Source organism: Carettochelys insculpta, chromosome 6 (genome assembly GCF_033958435.1).
Source record: "Carettochelys insculpta isolate YL-2023 chromosome 6, ASM3395843v1, whole genome shotgun sequence".
In the NCBI taxonomy this organism is placed as follows: domain Eukaryota; kingdom Metazoa; phylum Chordata; order Testudines; family Carettochelyidae; genus Carettochelys; species Carettochelys insculpta.
The window spans coordinates 100,606,572-100,630,000 of record NC_134142.1 but is presented as its reverse complement, the minus strand read 5'-3'; the positions used below and the strand labels follow the sequence as shown (position 1 = coordinate 100,630,000).

Genomic DNA, 23,429 nt, shown 5'->3' with positions numbered 1-23,429 from the left:
GACAGCTGCAACCAGCAGCAGTTAATGGAGCCAAGATCAAGATTCGTCAGAGGAGAAAAATGGGCCACCTCAGTGGCTAATCCCTGATGTGGAACTCCATCCCCGCTGTTGGACATCAGTCACCCAGAACTTCTCATACTCAGGGTGAGAAGGGAAACCCTTCTTTTTTTTCAATAGATTCCTTTTAGTAATAAAGTCAGGAATAACTTTGTGTGGGTAGACCAAAGATGGGGTGAGGTGAATAGGGAAGAGAAACAAGATGTGAGGCAGAAATAAGGAGAGGAAAGATGAGGACATGAATTGTAATTAATACGAGTTTTAAAATTTTCAGGCATACCCAAAACAATGCTTATGGCAGAGAATAGATTTTTTTTCTCCTCGTTACTTGTATGCTCATGTAAGTTATGTAGCCCTGAGAGATCATGGTGCATAGTACATTATAAAGACCTGGTGTACAGATAGGTAGATACTGATAGATAACCAGGTAAATAAGTAGCAAAAATACTGCTACGCAGGGAGATAGCCCTATCATATAATTCACTGACATGTATTATTTCCTCTGGCTGGTGCTTATTCAGTATCAGTCCTGAGAGAAAAAGAAAGGTGGCCAGTGAAAGGAATGTTTCTCTGCTATACACATTTTGTAATACATCTTATAACAGGACTTACCACGTGTCCCTGTGGTTAATGTACTCCAAAGTCAAGCCAGGAGAGCAGAATATGTGGACACTCCCCACTTCCGGGATCTTTAGTGCCATTGTCAACCTTTGAAATGGGAGCAAGTTTATGGCATAAATAGAAGTTCGTATTTGCAAGTTTGCTTGCTCTCAGTACAAGAGAAATTAGCTAACACAAGCATTTTGTACATTTTCCCTTGAGAGCTCTGTTGGTAGGTTTTCCAACCAAGTGTGTGTGTCTATGAAAGGCTTAAATATTACTGCAAGGTTGTGTCTGCAGCATGGACTACTTTTTATTTTTCCTCTAGTGTCTTAAAGAATCTGTGCTGTAGCTTATTTGCAATAGCTTCTTTTTTTTTTTTAACATGGGGGAAGAGTTAATACATGCTGTAGTGTGTACACTGCACAACACTGGTAGCAGCATGTAGGGCATGTGTAGCTACACGCAGCAGTGAAAAACAGGTTGTGTCCATGCTGTGGTGTGTGGCCACATGTGGCAGTGAAGAGCTCTGTAATCAAGCCGCCTGCCATTCCCAAGCACTGAGTCCCCTCCCAAATCTATTTCTGACAAGCACATTCACAGATGTACTAATTGCCTCTCTTCCATCATGTGGGAACACAAAGCAAGTTCCAGCTACAGTAGATGTATTCATGGCTGGGATTACCGATTCAGCACCCCCTTGCTGCTCTACATCCATTCAGGTGAAACAGGCTCACCTCTGCTTCATGAGGATGGTGAAGATCACAGCAAGCTATGGTAATGTAGACAGCCCTGATGCCATTGACATCCAAACAGGTCTGTAAACATCTTAAAAGGGATTTCTGTCAAAGCTATATTCCATGACCATATTACACCCACAAAAATGTAATTAAACTATCATTGGTTAGGGCCTTGTGGTTTCATAAGTCAGAGAGAAAGAGACTACACCCGGGGGTTCCCCAGTATATTGGTGGGGAGCAGTAACTGCATTTATGGCAATAGAACTTGGTAAGGGTAGTGGGGGAAAAAGACCCTGGCATCTTGAACTTTCCCAGTATAGGCCATACTGAGATTGCAAAGTGACCTATCTGGTCCACAACAGGACTAACAATGCAGTATCTTTTGTGGTTTATGTACTCATATGCTCCTTGAGGCACACCTGGTTCACCTTGGAAACGCCATTCTCTCAAAACCCACCAGGAATACCTTTTATGCCTAGCAACTTGGGGTACACCAGATGCCTGACCATCTCAGAAACCTCCACCACCATTTTACCATCAGCTTTTCCATACCAAACTGGTTGGCAATAGATGTTGACAGAAATTGCTTCTGGACCGACAAGCGTGGCCCTATGCATGTCTTTATCCTAGAGAGTTGGGCCAAGTTTCTCAGAAAGGTAGCTTTCTTCATAGAAAGTTCTGGACTCACTGCTAGTCATCCTAGGTTTGCATGATGAGGTGCTTCTGGCCCACGCTCAGACATGACGGTCTATGTAGGGGCATCAGCAGCTATACCAAGAGTAGTGAGCAGCATCGGCCATGTAGAATCTGTCATGCCTGGGTACACCTCAGCTGCTGTCTCCACCTGAAGCTCTTAGGCTTTTCTTGGATCAGCTGAAATGTCCACTAGCCCCTCACAGACGCTCTACCCAATTCCTGACACAGGAGTGAAAGTGTGAACAAGAGAAGTTCTTGAAAAGTGGCTTCCTCCATGTTGCTTAGTAAGTAGCTTGTCTTAGCAGGCTGCTCAAACTTCCTGTAATGAGCAAAGTGGGCAGAGATGTTTTCCCACAGGGTACTATGGTCAAAGGGATAGAGCAGCAGCTTTTTGGGAGAGTGCCAGTACTTTTTTTGTGCTGGTACTTGCTGCTGCTGAGTACTGGAACCTCAGCAGCCCCAGCCATGGGATTGGCTTGTGGGGGAAGGGAGCCAGCTGAGTACTGGCTTCTTTTGGGTCTGTGTCCTGCAGTGTGGGCACCAGAGACCCCAGGTTCAAATTCAAGTTAGAAACTTCTAATATTGGACTAAGAATTAATGTAGATGCTCAAGCCCTGGATCTGCTAACACAGGTCATCTGATTTAAGTTCCATTAGTCCTGGGATTACATTGTAGTGCAGACATATTCTGGGCACCCAGTCTCTGAATGTACAGCCAGAAAAGATAAACAAAGGGACTGGGAAACAAACAAATGAACATAATGGTGATAAATGTGAGTCTGATTATTTGCTTCTTTTTATTTTTGTTAATTAAATCACACTAATTTTCTTCCCCCATACCTTCAATCTGTACCACTTTCCATGCTGGCTCCCTCAATATGGATGTGCAGCTGATTCATGAAGTGAAGAAATAAGATTGGTAAGTAGATGAAAACAATTGTATGTAAAATCTACTGTCTGAGAGCTCATGTGAATTGCATTATTCTATAAGCAATGAAACAGAAATATACCATGAACTATACAGCAGGGCTGACCAGTTTTGGGGCCAACTGATTCCTCTGCAATAATGTTAGGGCCACAACCAACATAAGACAAGGGATTGCAGCAAGATGGTGTTAGGGCTGGAGGAATAATGAGTGGAGACTTGTTATGACTTTGCCAGCTGGGAACAGATGAAGTTGGGAGCTCTAGTCATTTGGGAGGTGGAAGGATCACTTGGGCTGCATCTACATTAGCAAGTCCTTTTGGAAAATCAGGTCCTCTTCCAAAAGAACAAGCAGAGCATCCAGACACAAAATGCACGCTTCCAAATTCCTTTTGAAAGAATGTGGCACTTCTTCTGGAGGCCCTCTTCCTCTCCCAAATGAGGAACAGAACCTTTTTTGGAAAGATTCATTCAGAAAAAAGCATGTGTACACACTTCGGGGCCCTTTGTTCGAAAGAGCAGTCCTCATGGTGCCAGACTTTTTGGTCCCTGGACTGTTCTTTTGAAACAGTGGGGGCTGTGTGGATTCTCTCTTTCGAAAAAGCAGATTGCTCTTTTGATCCCCTTTTTTGTGTGTGGATGCACTCTTTCGAAAAAAGAGCTTCCAGAAGAGATCTTCCAGAGAATCATCTTTCAAAAGATCACTGTAGTGTAGACATGGCCTTGCACATAGGAGATAGTTTATGATGATTATGACTTGGTGTTGCTCTTTCAGCCAAGTCTGGAGTAAGGTCATCAGGAACTCCACCCATTGCTCCACCCTGACAATCCTGCCACACACTAAGACAGTGTCCCCAGTGGGAATAGGAGCAGTGTGTGTGAGACCCTCCTTCCCCATCCAAAGAAGTAAGGACATCAGTAAAAATACTCTCCTTGTCTTGGCACGTAGTGTCCTGCTGGGATGGGATTGGTAGGCACCCCCAGAGAAGTGGTTCTTGGATTTTATGTATGGGGCATTTCACAGCCCTCAGTGCTATTGTCTTCAGACCCACTCCTCTTCTTTTGACACCCATGACAACTAGAAACATTACTCATTTTAAACAACAAAAGCAGAGAATCATCTGACTCTAAGCCCTGGGAATTCAAATACTTAATCTGGCCTTGAACTCAGCCCAACTTCCCTCCCTGAATGTTGAGTGACTTTTGAGCTTCTTCATACCTCTTTCTGTCGTTCCTTCCAATGACCCATGAGTGCCAGCCTCCCTCCTTTCAAGTTAGTGGAAGTTGGTAGTCTAGTTATGCTGCGTCTGAGCATGCTGTTTCCCCATTTGAATACATGAGCATTTTTGTATGCAAAACAGAGCAAATGTACTCCAAATATTAAGCATGATATCAAGCAATCCCATGATTCCAGACCTCACTGTCTGGTACCTCAGTTAACAGATCCATGGGGCAGAGACACTTAGTCTCAAATCTCATGCAGCTGGACACCAAATTCACCATGTGTAGCAATGCTGTGCTATAGAGGAAAAAAAATCAAAGCCCCACTAGCATCTTTATTTCAAATTGTCCAAATACAAGCAAAAGAGAGCAGATGATACCTATAACCTCTCAAACACACTCCTTCTTTCTGAAGAATGGTGGCGGAGGGGTGGGGGAGTTGCTCAATTGTTTACCAACTAAACTAAATTACAACTAATGGAAAAATAGATGGGGTTGAGTAATAATGAGAATGATACAACACTCATCAGGCAAGCTCGGAGCACTCTATAAAAGAGATCAGTATCATTATCCCTATTACACAGACAGAAAAACTGAGGAACATAGTGGAGAAATGACTTATCCGAGGTTACCCAGCAGGTCATTGGTAGAGCTGAGAACAGAATCCAGGTCTACTGAATCTCAGTCCATAGATCACATTATCTCCCAGCTTCTTGGTGGTTGCTTGTTATTTGCTCATATCTGTGAGGACAGAGGAGCAACAGAGCTTGGCTTCATCCAGGCATCCCTCCATCTTGAAAAAGAAATATCTGTGGGTGCACACCTTTATTTCTCATCACGCTTTGCCAGGATTTAAGGCTACTTCAATGGGTCTTGGATCAGGTCCTTAATGCAAAATTCTTAAAATAGAGATCTCATAAATATAACTATTTGTTTATTTATGAAAGCAGTATGAGGGAGTTCGAGATTGTTCGAAAATACATATCGTAGGTGTAGTATACACTACAGTAATAGGTGCATGCATGGAATTAATTTAAAATTCAAATACCTATTTTAATATATGGGTGTTGGGGAATTATGCTATTTGACGATCTTATGATCTTCTCAAGATTCTATTCACCCATGTCAAGTATCCTAGCATTTTGCAATGCTGAATAAGTTTGGCATTAGAAAATAGGAAACTTGTCAAAGCAAAAAGGTACTCAAAATATTAACTGTGATATACTCCAGGATTCCAGATCTCACTGTTGGGTACCTCACAGAATAAATCCAAGGGGCTGGCCTCTCCCACCTTCTGCCTGACACACCTGACTCCTGCATTCCCTAGTTCTTGCTCTGAACCCTTCCTATCTCCCAACCCTGACTCCTGCACCCCCACATACTCCTATTTCCCTGCCCTGGGACGACTCCTCACATCCCCCAACCCTGACTCCTGGATCCTACCCTGAGCACCCCACGTCCCAAAGCCCCTGCCCTGACAGACCCAAGCAATGTCAGGTACATCTTCCAGTAGTTAATAATGTACAGAACATGTTTCCTTTGTATTCATTCATTAAAAAGAAACTTAGAAACCTAATATAGTGTAAAAAAAAGAGATTTTCTTGAAGTTGCCCTAACTTTATGATATTTGCACAGGACTAAGTAATTGTCAGAACAGAACAGGGTTCTTGTTTTTACTTACAGATCTCTGCATACATTTGAATTCAACATAATTCCTTTCATTCGTCCATTGTAAGAATTGTCACTTTTCAGTCAAATCCAAGTAACATCTGCTCAGTGCAACCAGTCAATATTGTGGAAAAGTTCAAAGAATGAAGATCATTAGTAGTGTCAGCTTTACAACCAGAAGGTAATGGCATTAAAGTGAGCAAAGATAATACCCAGCAATAGTGGCCTCATTAACCAGTGATTTATCATGATGAAAAGACCTGTTTAACCTTTCGGTCCTCACATGCTTTCTTTTTTCAACAAAAAGCTCCATTATTTCTCATTGTCAAGTGATAATTTGTGGATTGTTAAAGGGAAGTATTAAATTTTATTTAAAACAATTATACAGATACTGTATTTGAAATGGGATTAGCCTAAGCCACTATGAATCCCTGCTCTCCCTTTAAATACCTTTACTCATTTGAAATTAAAATGAAACCATTACATGTGGTCAGGATAACCAAGTGTTGCCTTTTAACTATATTACATCAAGCCAGATGACTGCAACAGGTAAGTCTTGTTTCAGGCCAATGTAAAAAATCCATTTTTCTTGCTGTCATACACAGGTGCACATTGGTTATTTTTTAAAATCCCCTCTTGCCTTTCATCCACACACTGGAATACTTATTCTAATAATCTGAAAATAGTTCGACTAATTTTACTCCTGTTGTAAAAGAGTTCACAGTGCTGGACAGCTCAGCTGAGATGCTGTGAAATTTCTGCATCACTCTGCCAGTATAACTTACTCCTGACCTGTAACATCTATGCTACTCCAATCTTTGGCCTCCCCTGAGCAGAAAATGTCACTGGTGACAAATAGTGAAAAATTATATGGTGGCTTTTGTGATGTAGACAAATGTCCATCAAATTCACATCACTTGTGACCTAAGCCAAATTTGCATCCAGATCACTGGAGGCAAGAGGTTAATATTAGTACATTATGTCACTTGGCTTCCAATTTCGTTTTGCTTAATTTTTGCTTTTATCTTTCTAGAAATAAATATAAAGGTTAAAATACAATTGGAGCTGCTATTTCCTGCAATTTGGTTTATCTTTAAAACAAAAAAGAGGCAGGATGGGCATAGTTAAGTTGATCTGAGCATGGCAAATAGCTTCTTGAATGCTGAGCAGCCTTTTTGAGGAGTTTGGATTTCTACACAAAACACAGGTATAAAAGCCAAGAGGAACATAATGATTTTGTTAAACTCAACATTCAGATCATATATAGCATTAGCAACAAATTAATAACAGGGAAATTGAAATAGCTTATTAAATTTTCTAATCTTAATGCAGATCCCATGATGTTTCCATGTGATGGTGGTTATTAACCTGGAATCAAACTATGACAAAATTATGAGCATTTTAGTCTTCAGATTCAAAATGACCAGAGATATAAGAGAACTATTTAGAAGTTTTTCCTAAATCTTCCAGCTGTTGCTATTTCATATTCAGAGGAAGGAATATGATACTCAGTACATTTACTAAGTTATTTGTGATCTATATAGATAAATATCCGATCAGTCTGATGAGCTATAATCCAGATGTAATTTTTAATATTAAAAACGGGCTTTGTGTTTTCATATATTATCCAACAGTCTCCTATAAAAGAATGCATAACCTTCAGGCTTGGGTGGGGAATGAGAATTTAGCCTGATTTTGGTTGGTGTTAAATGACCTAAATTCCTGTGGATTTCAATAGGGCTTCAAGGGACTCCCACATTATAGGAAGCTTTTGCAGGATCAGACCCCCTGTTAGGAAGTAAAAACCCCCTTGAGTGCAGGACTGAATGCCCTTTGGGTGCAGTTCTGGTGCCCCTGAATTCAATGGGCATTTTGCCATTACCTCCAATAGAGCCAGGGTTTCACCCTTTGTCTACAAGTTACAGTCAGACAGAGACTAGAGGGCAGGCCAGGCTACAGTGGAAAGAGAATAAAACAAAGATTTATAAACATGACTCCAGGATCAAGGATGAGGGTCCTTACTGTGCCATTTGAAAAGAGAGGGACCACTGTCCTTCATTCTGTTGGCAAAGAGCAAACATTCACTAAACCCCTTTCTGTCCTGGTGTCCTTCAAGACAAAAAGACTAATTCTCATTTACACATAGGTTCCTTTAAACAGGCAGTGGTGCACAGGGGCCTCTGTGTAAACAACACGCTGGCTTAAAATATTTTTTTCAATCTTAACTTCTATTTTTGCACAATTTCTCAATAGTTTTACCTGTGAAAATTCTGGGTTTCTGTTTTGACTGTGTGGGGATTTGTTTTGCTTTGGACAGTGAAATAGAATGTCACTCTGTGATGAATACATATAAATTGCAATGTTCTCTTTAAAATGTGTGTGTGGAATGGAAAGAAATTCTTTGCTGTGAGTGAAACCTTTGGCCATACCTCAGTTGGTGATCTTTCATGGAGAAAAGCAATGCTAACCAGCTGATTCAGCTTCTGCATTAGTATTAGTTGTAATACCAGATTGGTTTCACAGCTGTCATATTTTAAAAAAATAGTTCTTGCTCTCTCTCTGAGGGTCAGTGCTGCAAGGCACTAAGCACTCGGGCCCAACCAAAGTACTTAAGCTATCTTGAATTTGGAGACAATTCATATGTTTAGATGTTTTGCTGTTTTAGTTCTAGATCTCTCAGCAGTTTCCAGGACCAAACCTTATAAGCAAAAGCAAAACTCTTGGTAAACTACAAGAGTTAGTGCGGTAAATTTCTTAGCTCCTTTACACTTGTGTAAATTCAGAATTACTTCCAGAAAAGGCTAAGAATTGCAGGAGCTACATCAGTATAAAAATGGTGTGGTACCAGAAGCTGTGTGTTGCTTTCAGTGCAGTTACTCATATGTAACCAAGGATATGTCTATGCTTAAAACACAATCGTGGTGCAGAGGCAGTGATACTGCTGTTGCACTTCAGGTTGGACCCAACCTATGCCAAGAGAAGGGCTTCTCCCATCAGCGTAGGTAATTCACCTCCCCGGTTTCTCTTCCATCAGCCTAGCATGGGGCACACTTGGGGTTACATCAGTATAGCTACTGCTCTCAGGTTTTTGTGATTTTTTTTTTATTTGTGTGTGAATGAAAAATCCATACCCATGAGAGACCTAGCTTTACTGATGTAAGTTTCTAGTGTAGACCAGCCATGAGATTAGAATCTGGCTCATTTGTTCATGTGCTTTATCATCTAGCCTAAATTTAAGAGAACTATTCACTCAGAAGGGCTTTACCTACTTTTTAATTGAAAAACTGGAGACTATTCCTATCCAAAGATCAGTCACTTTAAAAGGTTAATTATTTTCACTTTTAGAAAGTATTTGCCCTAAATAATCCTTATGGTGGCATAATAATTTATTTCCTTCCCTTAGCAACAAAAGTGTGTGCCTATAACTACACAAGGAGATGTTTTTAATCACAAAATAAAGTTTTCAGATATGCTGTGCAATTGCATCTAATGACGGCTTTACAAATGGAACAGCAATAGATGAAGTATGAAATAACCAGCTTGGCACATTGCATAGTGTATATCTACATACACATTAAAATGCACTCCGTCTTGGAATTGGCTTTCTCCACCCCACCCCCATTCTCTGCTGCCTAACAAAAGATTTTCAACAAAAGAAATTCTTCCTGGTTTGTAAAACAGTTGTGTAAAACTTGGACTGTAAAGCCACAGTTGACTGCTTTAATGTGGAACAGTTGGGAGGGTGGGGAATCACTGGCAGGTTGGGACAGGACACAGCAGTGGTGCCCTTATTCTGTCGAGGGTCTACTTAGTCACACCACCTGCTCCCCCTATTGTTTCAAAAGCAAACCAGTCATGACAGTCTGAACAGACGGATGTTTGGCCTCAATACCTTGGACACACAGCACCAGACGGTGAACAGGGAGTTAAGAAAAGATAAATGAAGTGATCAATAAAGATAAGGGACCTGTTTAACAGTAAATGATGGGGATAGGGCAGACAAAACAAGGGGAGAACGTGTGTTAAATAATGCAAGTGTGCGTTCAGCTAAACTTAAACTTTTCAAATCCATGTATTGCTCACAAAGAATCTCCCTCCTACCATTGGTTATTTGTGTTTTAGGTAGATATGATAAACTATGCATATGCACAGACAGACACACAAGTGTATGTGTTTTCTAGTTCAGCTGGACTGTTTATAGTGCAAAGGTAGTGTGTTGGGGTGAGGGATGGGGAGAGAAACGGGCATGGGTTTGGAGCTGGATAACCTCCTAGTCATGCCACCTTTTACTCCTGATAAAATAAACAAACCATAGGCAGCAGTGGAGCTGTGGGGATAGGGCAAAGAGGCAATGGTCTTTATAGCAGATTGAATGTTAACTGGGACAAAATAGTAGGGATTACTTTCTTTATATATTAATCTCCATAGGGCAGAGGTTGTCTTGTTTTTGTTCTGTGTTTGTACAGCATCTAGCACAAAGGGGTACTGATCCACGCCTACGGCTCCTAGGCACTATGCTTATACAATTACAATAATTGCAATACTCTGTGACTCCTTTCCCTGTGTATAATCACTGAAGGAGCCAAATTACAGGAAAACCCTGTGGCCTTCTATACCAGTGGTCTATACTGCACACAGTATCAAATACTGGTTCTTATTCTTCCTCCTGCACCCCAACAATTCCATAATGTACCTAATTTTAATTAAGAACAATCCATTAAATGTTGGAACTCTCCCATGAATTTAATGTGGATTGAATTGATTGGATTTTGTTCAGTCTGAAATGACTTTTTTCTATTTTGAAGAAAACAAAAATAATTTGGTTGGCTCTGAAATTATATTTTTACATCTATTTTTTCTGATTGAACACTGACCTTAAAAACTGGTGATTTGCCCAGCCCTCACCATGAGGTGCATTCTGGATGCAGAATTGATGCCTTCCCACTTCAAAATCATTACAGCTGGAACTGGTTTATTGACTGCATCCAAAAGCAAAACTGGTTGTAGCTTGTAACAAGGGCCCTCTCACTTTTTCTAACTGGATTATTTTGCAGTTACCTTATTTTTTTCCTTTTGTTTGTTCTGGCACACTTGAAGGCGTAGGTTTGTTAAGAGGTATGATTGGATTAGTGGGTTCTGGAAGACACCGCTGTTTAAAAAATAGGAGTTTTCCTAATCACCTCTGGCCTAATGGGTCAAATGGATCCATCCAGGCCTGGTGACTCCTTAACTCCCCATTGTCAATCAGAAACTAAAAGAGCTGTTATCTTATGACTTTCAGAGCTGCTACTACCCAGCTTTCTTTCAGATTTACAAATCCTTGGACAGGTCAGCATGCTCCATAACTTAACATCAGCTACGTGGGTGATGAGAGTCATATAAGTACCTACATGGTCTGGAAGATCTGACACTCCTAAAACAGGAGATCTTGTAGCCTGTAGAGCTTTAATAATTAAAATTTAGGGCATCTATACTCTGAATGTTGCACTGTATTTTGTTATCCATGGGATGGAAAATAATTGACCAATAATGCTAACAATTTTTTGGAATATGTAATACTTACTGACCATGAGTGATAGCTTCAGTTTCCTTTCAGAGCAGCAGTAAGTGCTATTGTATACCCTGCACAAGCAGCCCCAATGCCTGAAAACAAAAAGGATTATAGCAATAAACAAAAATATTGTAACAGGGGAATTGCTGCACCCAGGTCAGAAAGGACAGTTCTGGCCTGTGAAGAACTTTATGGCTATGTCTACATGGCAGGCACCACATCAGGATAATGTGGTATCCAGAAATAACCTCCCACATCTATGCAAAGGGCCCATTGTCCTGAAACAGTTTTTGAGATAGCAAGCAAATCTATTCTGGCATCCCTGTAAACCTCATTGCAGGAAGAGTACAGGGATGCCTTTAAATAGGGCTTTATTTTGGCAGGTGGCCCGTTTAAGCAGCACCCATGCCGAAATAGCCTATTTTGAAATCTACTTAAAATGAGCTATGCAATTTTTGTAGCACAAATTGCGTAGCTTATTTCCAGGTTTGGGCACCATGTAGACACAGCCCACCTGAAAAAAGAACTAGGGTGAGAAATTATCATTTGTAACAAGTTCTTTTAGTATACTAAACTCAGCTTGCATGGTTTTTAAATTGCATGGTTTTTAAATTTTGTTTAGTAACCTACAATGTTCTTTCTACTATCTCTTCTGACCACTTAAATCCTACTTTTTATACTTAATAAAATCTGTTTTTTATTATTTATATTATATTTATTTATAATCATTACCTGGGGAACCAAACAGCTGTGCATATCTCTCTTTCATTGATAAAGACGGCAAACATTTTATGAGCTTCTTGTGTCTAAAACCTTACGTAGCATAAGATGGATTTATCTGGGTTTCTAAGCCCATAGGGGTGGTGTACCTGTCAGTGTCTATATTACTTTTCTGAGGACTGTGATCCCAATTCTGTGCCAGTGCTGGAGGAGATGGGAGGGTGTACCTCAGCAGGTCAGGGTGGTGGGGCACCCCAAAAGTCAGGTAGGCAAGCACAATGGTATTTCAGCAGAAGTGATGGTCTCAAGGGAATAGATCTCTGTCACCAAAGCCACCACAGAGGATGGTCACCTCAGTGCCTCCAAAATAACCATTGTCGGTAGAGTTCACTCAGAGGCAAGGGTGATGATGGGTTGATGAGTGCTATATAAGGACCTAGAATTTCCACAGTTCCTTCAGGTAGGGCCATTATTTCAGGGCTAATGGGTCCCGACTTAAAGCTTTCCCCTGAAGTTGGGGTTATAGCTAAGTATCCTATTTGCCTAGCTAAGCTGTTTTCCTGTCAGTCAGACAGGGATGCTTTGCCCCCAGTCAGGGTCTGGAGGATATTCCATAGCATTGTGTAGTGATGGGCCCAGTCATCTGTGGAGCACTGGCCAGGTCAAAATTTGTAACACAATTTTTTCCACAGTTCATTTTTATGTCAATATTTTGTGTGTGAATAGTTAGGGATTTAAACATAGTCTTGCAATATTATTGACAACCCAACAGCACCACAGGGGGTTACTACCTCAAGAGAGAATGAAAACGCCTTAGGAATAAAAATGAAACTAACCAATTATACAAATTAGATGAACTTCAAAGAGTAGGACAGCAAGGGAACAGTGAAAAAGTCAGTCCAGCTTTTATAACTATTCCCATTTTCATAAACTGAGGTGGACAGTGAGAAGTGTGGTTTTATATAAAAAAATCTTAATTTTTATTTATCACTACCTAGTCATTATCTTCATAACAAGAAAAAATGATGTGGGATAAAACTTAGGTTCTGTTATTTCTAGGACAGGGACACTTTCACATAGTGTGGATGACAAATGGTAGTTCCTAGAGGCCCAATCACATAGTTACTAGGAGCAGAAAAGATAGTGTTTCATGGATCTTTTCTTTCTTAGCCTCTTCCTTTGCTTCTGGAATCAAGTTTTGTGGAAACATGAGCACGTCAGCAGAGATGTTTTTAATCTCTCAGATCAGCAGCAGCATCGGGATGTTGGCGTGTGTTAAATTTGAGGAGCAGCAAAATGTTCAGTTCCCACAGCACAAATATGAGCAGAGCTGCAGAAAATCTGTGTTGCCTTTTGTTTTACCAGGGCCTGATTCTGTGATGTGCTGAGCATCTTCATCAGCAGGCAACTGCTGACTGCACTGTGCAAAAAAATACAATCTACCCACACAGCCACCCACAGCAACATAACCCACTTTAATTACCTTCGTAAATTCTATGCTTAATTATTTACATCTGTGAGATTATCATTCATGAATTTGGCAATAAAAGTGTTTATTTTTATGAGACATTTTATAATTTGAGCTCCAAGAAAGGCATGGTACATTAGTGTTGGTACATCAGCTTAATATGCATGCAGCATCATAAAATGATTCAAACAAACAACTGGGAGCATTATTATGTTCTCTGGTATTCGCCACAGTGCAGCTATAGCATGATTCATTTGGCAGCTTTCTCTTAAAGTTTGTTAATATAATTTTAGTAGAGCCTTGATCTTTTTCTATATTTTGTCAAGCTGCTGGTGAGAAGCAGCCTATGAATAACATAAGTGTTTGTTAATACTCACAGAGAGGTATCTGTTAGTTTGTACATTCACAAAAAAAAAAGCAGTCATGTAGCACTTCAAAAACTAATAGAATAATTTATGTGATGAGCTTTGTGCAGAGCAGATCCACTTCTTCAGACTGGCTTAACAGAAGACCAGCTAATGCTACCAACTGCCCCACAACTGGTAAAGCTCTGCATCTTTATTTATTTATTAATTAAGCTGTTGTAAGTATGCCTATTAGTGACTTTAAAAAGTATCACCAGCACCCGGACTGTACATAGAGGTCAAAAGATCAAATTTCGGCACGCTATCTCAGAAAGGCCACGTCTACACATGCACGCTACTTCGAAGCAGCGGCGCCAACTTCGAAATAGCGCCCATCACGGCTACACGTGTTGGGCGCTATTTCGAAGTTGAAATCGACGTTAGGTGGCGAGACGTCAAAGTCGCTAACCCTATGAGGGGATGGGAATAGCGCCCTACTTCGAAGTTGAACGTCGAAGTAGGGCACATGTAGCCGATCCGCGTCCTGCAACATCGAAATAGTGGGGTCCGCCATGGTGGCCATCAGCTGAGGGGTTGAGAGACGCTTTCTCTCCAGCCCCTGCGGGGCTCTATGGTCACCGTGTGCAGCAGCCCTTAGCCCAGGGCTTCTGGCTGCTGCTGCTGCTGCAGCTGAGGATCCATGCTGCATGCACAGGGTCTGCAACCAGTTGTCGGCTCTGTGGATCTTGTGTTGTTTAGTGCAACTGTGTCTGGGAGGGGCCCTTTAAGGGAGCGGCTTGCTGTTGAGTCCGCCCTGTGACCCTGTCTGCAGCTGTTCCTGGCACCCTTATTTCGATGTGTGCTACTTTGGTGTGTAGACATTCCCTCGCAGCGCCTATTTCGATGTGGTGCTGCCCAATGTCGAAGTTGAACGTCGACGTTGCCAGCCCTGGAGGACGTGTAAACGTTATTCATCGAAATAGCCTATTTCAATGTCACTACATCAAAATAAGCTATTTCGATGTAGCGTGCACGTGTAGACTTAGCCAAAGGATGCTGACCTCTTGCCTAGGGCACATCCCTGTACTCTTTTCAGGAGTACGAACAATAAAATTTTGCCTTCAACAACAGGGAACTAGGCTAAAAGTTGGAAAAAAATCTTCTAGAGCCTAATCTTATTCCCAAAAAAGTCAAGAAGAGTTGCACTGACACCCTAGCTATTTGTAAACAAACTCCTGTCTGAGATTCCCGGCACCGTTGCCTTGTACCTGTGCTTCTTAAAAGTCACTGCCCATAAAAGAGATTTGTTATGGAGGCTATGGAGCCTGTTTCTAGGACACTGCCTCAAGGTACAAGACTGCTAGCAAATACATTTTCCAGTGTATAGACTACGGAATAAAACTCAAAGAGAAGTGGATTAGAAACAGAGATGTAACAAAACATTTGATTCCTTTTACTGCCTTGCGCTGATAACATGAAAACTATTTCCAACTATAAAATGCCACATTAGAAGACAATAAACCATTTTGATTTATTGCCAAGCTGGTTAATGGAGGAAACTGTATTATAAATTTAAAATATGTCTTTTGTGCCTGCTCCTGCAATTATTACTTAGATAAATCTTCTGTTAAAGTCAAGGTTATTTTTAGTTTGTTGCCTGAGTAAGGACTGCGAGCTTGGGGCATATGTTTCAAGATCTTCAGGACACATTCATTAAAAATAATTATACAGGATAGAACCACGCCATGAATCTTTTCCTCACGAGCAATGGCTCATATTACAAATGACACAGGAAGAAAAATGACACACTTGTGCCTATTAGAAGCAAGGACTGCCATATGAATAGAGTTTCAATGAGGGTGTGCTAGAAATGAAATAACCCTTTCATCTCTAAATAATGGAAGCCATATTAACTAGCACTTGGATAACTGGCAAGTATGGGTAACCAGCATCTGCTGGGCTGGCTGCCTGGCCGGGGCCAGCCGAGTGGGGCTGGCAGCTCCAGCTTGATTAATGGGCACATTTGGTTATGCGGCAACCCCCATTCCCCAGGGATACCAGATAATCAAGCTTATACTGCACTTATTGCTGAAATGGACCTTGTTCAATCAGCTGGCAAGTATGGTACAGTTTATAGGAGGAGGAGGAGGTTGATATTTTTCCTGTGCTGTCCCAGCTCTCTTGAACATCCTTCCTCATGAAATTTTAGGGACCACTGAGCTATATTTGTATGGAAACCTTTTTTATTTTAACAGACCTCCAAGAACCACACAGTGGTTTTATTTTTTTGTAAATTGTTGTCTAAGATGTCAGACATCAATGCATGGGCAAGGGTTGGTTAGACATACTGCCTGTGACTGTTAATTAATTAAAGTGCAATTCATAAAACATTTGCAGCGCATTTTTTAGCCAACTTTTGGTTTTGGCCAACTTCAGTGAACAGCCTATCTTCATTCACTCACATGGGCCTGAAGTCAGTGAGACAGATTTCATGAGCAAGGATACTGATATGAGTAAAGATTGAAGGACTGGGCCTAAACTAGGAACAGAAATTAAAGGAATATTCCCTGAAAACTAGTTTCCCAAAACTTTTATTAAGCAAATATAGCAAAGGAGATTACTGAGCTGTTGCAAGTGTATGGTACAGCACAAGCCGCAGTCTGCAACCTGCAGCTCCAGAGCTGCATGCGGCTCTTTAAGAATTTCTTTGTGGCTACCAATACTGTAATTTCAAAGCTTTTTTTTTTTTAAACTGTTCTGCTTATTTTTGATAAACAGTGAACATCTAAAAGCCCCAAAATGAACAACCCACATCTATATAGCAAACTTATGTGATCTCAAAATGTTGAATAATTCCCCCTAGTGTACTCTAGTGAGAGAGTGAATTTGGGAGTGAAAGTCTGGAAGACAGTGGTACAAATACACATGTAAAGTATGAGGAAACAGAATATGTAAAAAGTTTGTAAACGTCCTGCAGTAAAGATGTATCACATTACAAATCATAGCGTATGCACTGTTCTTAAACTAGGGGTTACAAAAAGTATGGTTTGAAATTATCTATTAAGGACTGTCTCTTGTGGCTCTTGAATTATTGAACTTTTAGGAAATTGGAAAAAAATGGCTCTTCTTGCTGTTTTGATTGCTGACCCCTGGAGCAAGCAGATCACTGTTGGGCATCTACTCTGCTTACTAGAAAAGTTCCACCTTGCTGTTACTTGTCCTTGTTGGAAGTGATTTATGAAAGTATCACACAACTCAAATTTGTTTTGACCACTGTGGAGTTGTTTGGCTGGCCTCACAGCTTCATTTATCATCCATGAAATGAAATAGTGGCCTGATTTGTGGGAATATGGAAATAACGTTAGTCTGATGTATGCAATGTTTTCCCGGAGACAAGGCTGGCATTGTCAGAGCTGCTGCATGGATGTGTCTGAAGGGCGTCTGACTGCCTGGCTGCAGTCTGCTCAAATCCTGTAGAGAAATGAAAAAAAAGGAAATGGAGGGTCTCAGGGTCTGGAAGAGAATTGGCTTATGGTACCGGTTGTTGGCCTCTCCCATAATTTTCTGAAACTTCTCCAATTTGGATGCAGGATCAGATACAATACAGCTTGGAGCTTTTTGTTAACTACAGGGAAATAATGGGCCAAATCAAATGACGGAATTGATTGTCCCCAGTGGCAGCTAGTCCTTATTAAATGGAAGGGAGTAGGGAATTATGGTGATGGTGGTTTGTCTCTGGCACCTTGTGTAAGACTGTAAGGGATTTGTCAAGGAGTTTAACCATCAGATTTAGGTATTGTGCTAAAAATAATTTGGAAAACTTAATTTGAACAGAGGCATTTGCAGATCTTTCTTTTAATGTCAATGAAACATTTTTAACTGAAACTGGAGCCATGCAGAATGAAAGCCCTGCACGGATCTGCAATGTATGTAGCTAAAAGGACAAATCTGAACACTGAATTCAAACATGTGAACTTTGGGAAAGCTCAGATTCAGATCTGGATTCCAAACCACCCCAGGCACTAGTGGTCAGATAAAAAATAAGTTAGTTCTGCTTGTTAAAGGGATAGGGGGCCCATACATCACAAGGTTGCAGCACCATCTTAAAAGGTTGAAACTAGCCCTCAGGGACATTGGAGGAGTCTCTAAATAGAGTAAAGCCAGCACAGCCAGCTACAGGCTCTCCCACAGGAGTCACTGGCCCAGGAGATGTGCTGGAGAAGTTCTCAAGGGTGAAATGATTTGTGACCAGAGAACTTCTATTCTGTAACTATTCCTGGCTGACCCAATGGTTCTGGGTGGTTAAGGTACCCAGACACTAGTTAGGGCAGACTTTGGTCTTCTCCGGGCACACTGGGGGGCTGAAGCATGCCATGAAGGGCCCTTTGTCACCCCATTTCTCCCTTTCTAAGTCCTGTCCTGAGGTCAGCAAGGTGCAAAGATGAATTGGGCCCCTAATATTAGCTCTCATAGGTTTTTAGGTTAAGACCGCCTCTAACTGGAACGCTCCCCTGTAGTTTTGGATCTCAAACAACTGCAACTCAGTGCAAGTGCATGAGAACTAGAAAGCAAAACTGACCAAGAACAGAAGCTCAAATATACCAGTCAGGTTACTGAAAGTTGTCTTAATGTAAGTAATTAAAAAGTCTATTATTTTAATAATCCTTTTTATTTTATTAACTTTAAAAATAGTCTAATCTAAATTACTAACAATATATACTGACAAACCCATTGAATAATTAATTATTTTCAGTATTGATTGTTGACGTTAATAATTTTAACATGTGTGATTAGTGCTGGCAGTTTTTATCACTCTCTCTGATATTACAAGCAATGTTCTGAGACTAGGAGAAGAACACCAAATGAAGAGACATTACAAATATTAATTTCACTGGCCTAAACATAGTGAGGTTTTATGAGAGATTTTGTGTTTAGCGACAATAAACATAATCAAAGAGAAAATAATGAAGTAGATTATTTGACAAAAAATTCAAATTTTACTTAAACACCTTCTTTGGTACTCATCAAAATTTCATTCCAATATCTTTTCCTTCAGTTTTCAGCCACAACACTCCAGGTGCAGTCTTCGCCAAATTGCTGATGAAAATGATGTGGCTGTGCTGAAATGTTGAACATCTCATTGCTCTGTTGAATGCATGTTGTGTGTCATTTACTGCTCCATACTCTGCCAGACAATGCTTGGCTTTCAAGGTTTTCCAAACTGCTTAGTATATTTTCTTAATGACTTTCCTGGAGGTGCATTAGTGGTTCTATGGGAAAGATAATGCATTTTTTTACATCGTCACTGACACAGAGTGATTACTCCAGCTGTACAAATAACATAGGAAATGGATTTTTTCTTTTTGCATTAAAGTTATGCAGGCCCAACAAATACTTGCAACAATTGCTTCTTGAGTCACCAAAATTTAAACCATTCAGTTTCCTTGTAAGGAGCTTGCGGCTTCTTTGATGCTACGGTTTGTTAAGCTCAAACGTGGAGAATCAATAAAATAATAAAAAGGCTCCAGAGGTGTTTATAGATTTCAATTATCTCTTGCTTTCTATCCCAGGATTGGACTAGGCAAGATTGCGCTGCCTTCAAGTAGTACTTGAGGCTAGGCTGCATTTTATACTGCCTGTCTTCACATTCTTCAGTGCGTCGTCTTTGTAGCTCAATTGCCTTAGTGTGGGTAGTGCACAGAGGTGCTAAGAGCTAGCGGAGACAAAGCAGACATGCTTCACAAAAGCAAAGGAGCAAAAGGAAGCAAAATTGAATCTCTAGCACCCAGCTCCTGAGCAAACAGACAAAACTAATGGATCCAGTCTTGCTCCTCCCATCCAATTACTGTGATCCAGTAGAGAGAATATGGCAACATCGGTTCACACAAGTTCTAATACTCTTAATCCCTTCCATACATATAAACCTCACATTCACCAACATTACTTCATTAGCAAGCCACCCAGGCAGACTGAGTGTTGGAATGGACCCACCAGCTGCAAAATCCTGCCTCCTTCAGGTTTTAATCAGCTAATGAGGGATATGCAAATGACAAGCTTATGGGATTACGGTTTGTCTATCAGCAGTCCTCCCCACAGTGATACAGTACTAATACAGGTGTTAGTAAACTGGTTATTAGGCACTGGCTAATTTAGGCCCATTCATGCTGTGATTGTGCTCTCGGCCCTGCCATTTGTCCTAGTGTTTGTGGCCCAGTAGGAGATCTATTAGTACTGTGGTGGGTCTGACACAAATTCCTTGCTGTTAGATATGAAGTTAATAAATCCGGTTGGTTTGGTGTTTAGCCATACACAACAGCACGTGACTGAAATAATGATTTTTCTTTTTGCCTTTGCCTGGGAAATTACCCTGTGGTGGGTAGAGAGGGAATTTAATTAAATGTTATTTAGCATTTATATTTTCACATACTTTACAAGAAAAGTGTAAAGTGTAGTGACTCATTTAACCTCTGTTTTCTCTTGGTCACAAGTAGCCAACTCTGTTTTCCATCAAAGGGGATATAGCCTAACAGGGTATATGGTGGGAATGAAATGTGCCACTTCATTAGGCTAAACAGGACTAGCTAGCAAAAAAGAAAGGCACATAGTGTAGTTTAGGCTAGTGCTGTGAATATTTCAGTGGTTCAAACTAGCTTTCGGCTTTTCCTTTACTTTAAAAAAAGAAAAGGCAGGAGAGATAACAACGTAGTGATGCCTTGCTGTGTGGCTTTGGATAAGTCACTTTGGGCCAAAATTTCCTCTCTGAAATGTGTAAAGTTTGTCAAAGTATACTCCAGTGAGAACCAACAAATGGACAATATTACATGATACAGTAAACTCTTTTATATCTGGCAGCCCTGGGACTGGGAAGTTGCCGCATATTCAGATATTCTGGATAATAGAGAGGTACACCTAGCAATGCATAACACTAAAGAAAAATCAGATTAGATATTAAGAAACCAATAAAAATGTATGCAGAGTACTTTACTTACCAACAACAGTAGTACTGTATTTGCTGTATTTATTTGTATTTACTTTCACTATAGTGTATTTATGGAAAACATAACTAAAATTTAGTTATGGTTAAAATGACAGTTACTTCAGAGTTCCAGATGATAGCATGCCGGTTAAGACAGAGTTTACTGTACAAGTTATGGGCTCACGTTTTTCAGCTGCTTTCAGCTAGCATGGATTTCAGTGGAGCTATGCAAATTTGCAGCATCTGAGGGTCTAGCTTGTGGTGGCATTTATAATTATGAGATGACTGATATACTGAATACAGGTGTCCTTCATAAGCCATGAGATATGTAAATATAACCATTTCGAAGCAGGTATACTCATGAAGATGGCAAAACAGCAGGCCAAGTGCAGAGCTCATCCAACGATAACATGTACTTGTAAATAGTTTGATAGGGAAAAATCTCTAAGCTGTGATTTATTGAGTATTATTTGCTGATCAAATAATGTAAAGAAAATGTATTCATAAATTATTTAATTAAACACGTCAACATTTGTTAAATAAACTATTCCAAGTGAATAATAACTTTGACCAGCTCTAGCCAAGAGAAGGAATATGGCTTTAACTTAAATGGATGCTAAGGGTTTTTGACTGTTTGAAGGGCTGTGATACAAGGACATCTTCCTTCCTTGAAGAGCTCACCCAAAATTAATCTTCCCTTCATACTTAGCTCATAAAAACCAAGAGCCAGACTGAAGTTTTGCAGTGCCCTGTATGAAGTCAGATATATTTCAAATCCCTGTAAAGTCATTTAATACTTATTCTTCAAAGTCCCCTGCCAGGTAGGGGCTGCACAAAAGGGTTGTTATCTCCATGTTACAAATGTGGGGACTGAGGTATAGATACTAAGGTGAAAGATGTATGAAGTTGGGTACCTGAAGAGAAACCCAAGCAGGCTCTTAGATTAAGGAATATAGTTGTATACAGTCCACCCATTTGGTTTTGATTGAACCTAATCTAAACTGATATTTAAGAAAGAGATCCCAAATCTGAATTCTTATTTCCCCCTGAACTTTGAGGCCTTTTTAATTCAAACTCAGATCTAGAGTTTGCAATTATGTTCTCTCTGTTCACGGTGGCTAAAACAAACATCTCAAATCCTAAAATTGCTGAATTTTGAGAAGCTCAAAATTCTAATCAGCATGTTGTGGTGATAATCCACATGTTGCCACAGTTTTGTATCAGTTCTTCTGGTGGCACTTCACTTTTATTTAACTGTATTTATAATTGACTAGGAACTGACAATGTGTGTGGTGCTGTGCAAACAACAAAGACAGCCTCTGCCCCAATGGCTTTACTGACACTGGTAAGGCAAAGCAAACTGAGGGAGACAGCAGAAGTATGAACATTGAATGCGATGTATATCTATTTGGTTATTGCTCTGTTTTTTACTTTTTCCTTATCCTTCAGAATAATGTTGGGTGGAGCATGACTTTTGCTTGTCTGGGCAAGTAGTGGCTCTGAGCTTTGCAGAAAAAGTGAATTCTATAGGAGGGATTTAAATGAGGAATCTGACTTCATTAGGGCTGTAGCAGCATAATAGAGGGTAGTCTTTGCTTACAATATGTATATCAAAACATTTCTTATAAGAAGAAGCAATTATCTAGTAATGGTGGCATATTGTTAAGGAATAGAAGCATTCATTCAAGTTCTGAGATGATGAGCAACATGTATCCATTATCTATATTGCAGATGTAATTACAAAGGACCCAATGCTGAAGTGCTGAGAACCTTACCTTGTGGCAATGGTAAATATCACTTCCTTCTAGTATGGACCAAGGAACTTTATTACAATTTTTACAAAATGTATTATTTACAGGCTTCCCTTTTACTTCCCTATTGAGCTTCTTTTCAGAATCTCATTCAGTCTCCCTCACGATTGGACTACTGGTGCAATCTTAAAGAAACAATGCACTCATATGCATTAAATGAAGTGCTCAGGACCTCTAACTGTAAAACTTTCATTAAGTGGGGTGTCTTTCCTGGGAACATGGGAAATTATGTACGTCTCATTGTTCACACTCCTCTTATCCACAAATTCAATTTTATTCCTGTTCACTTTTGGCCAGTTATTCAGTACAACACATTGATGAAGGATGAAGCTGTATTCCTTATTTTGCTGAGTTGATAGATTATGCCATTCAGTGCAGTAGCAACAGCAGTAAGTATGTCTTGATGGGTTCCATCTGAGAGATGAGATGATGAAAAGAGTATGTGTGCATCAGAACCATCACAGTTGAGTGAATGCAAAGAAGCTGTGTTAGAAAAAAATCTTTGAACATTTTGGCAGAATTTCTCAGAAATAGGAAACCCAGTTTCTTGTATGTATATTAAACAAACATTTAGAAAAAGGCCCAGATTTGGCAACACCATGAAAATGGTGATTGCTGCTTCAGTGGAGAAAAAACAAGGGTGTGAGAGTTTT

The 23,429-nt window shown here is 40.2% G+C and overlaps 1 long non-coding RNA gene across 1 annotated transcript; it reads left to right on the top strand.

Annotated features, from left to right (window-relative positions):
• Nucleotides 1-1,332: 1,332 nt before the first annotated feature.
• LOC142014306 (uncharacterized) lies at nucleotides 1,333-22,813 on the top strand. Its single transcript, XR_012645915.1, has 4 exons — nucleotides 1,333-1,434; nucleotides 2,983-3,011; nucleotides 5,922-6,087; nucleotides 22,697-22,813. It is a non-coding gene; the product is annotated as an uncharacterized LOC142014306 (long non-coding RNA).
• Nucleotides 22,814-23,429: the final 616 nt, after the last annotated feature.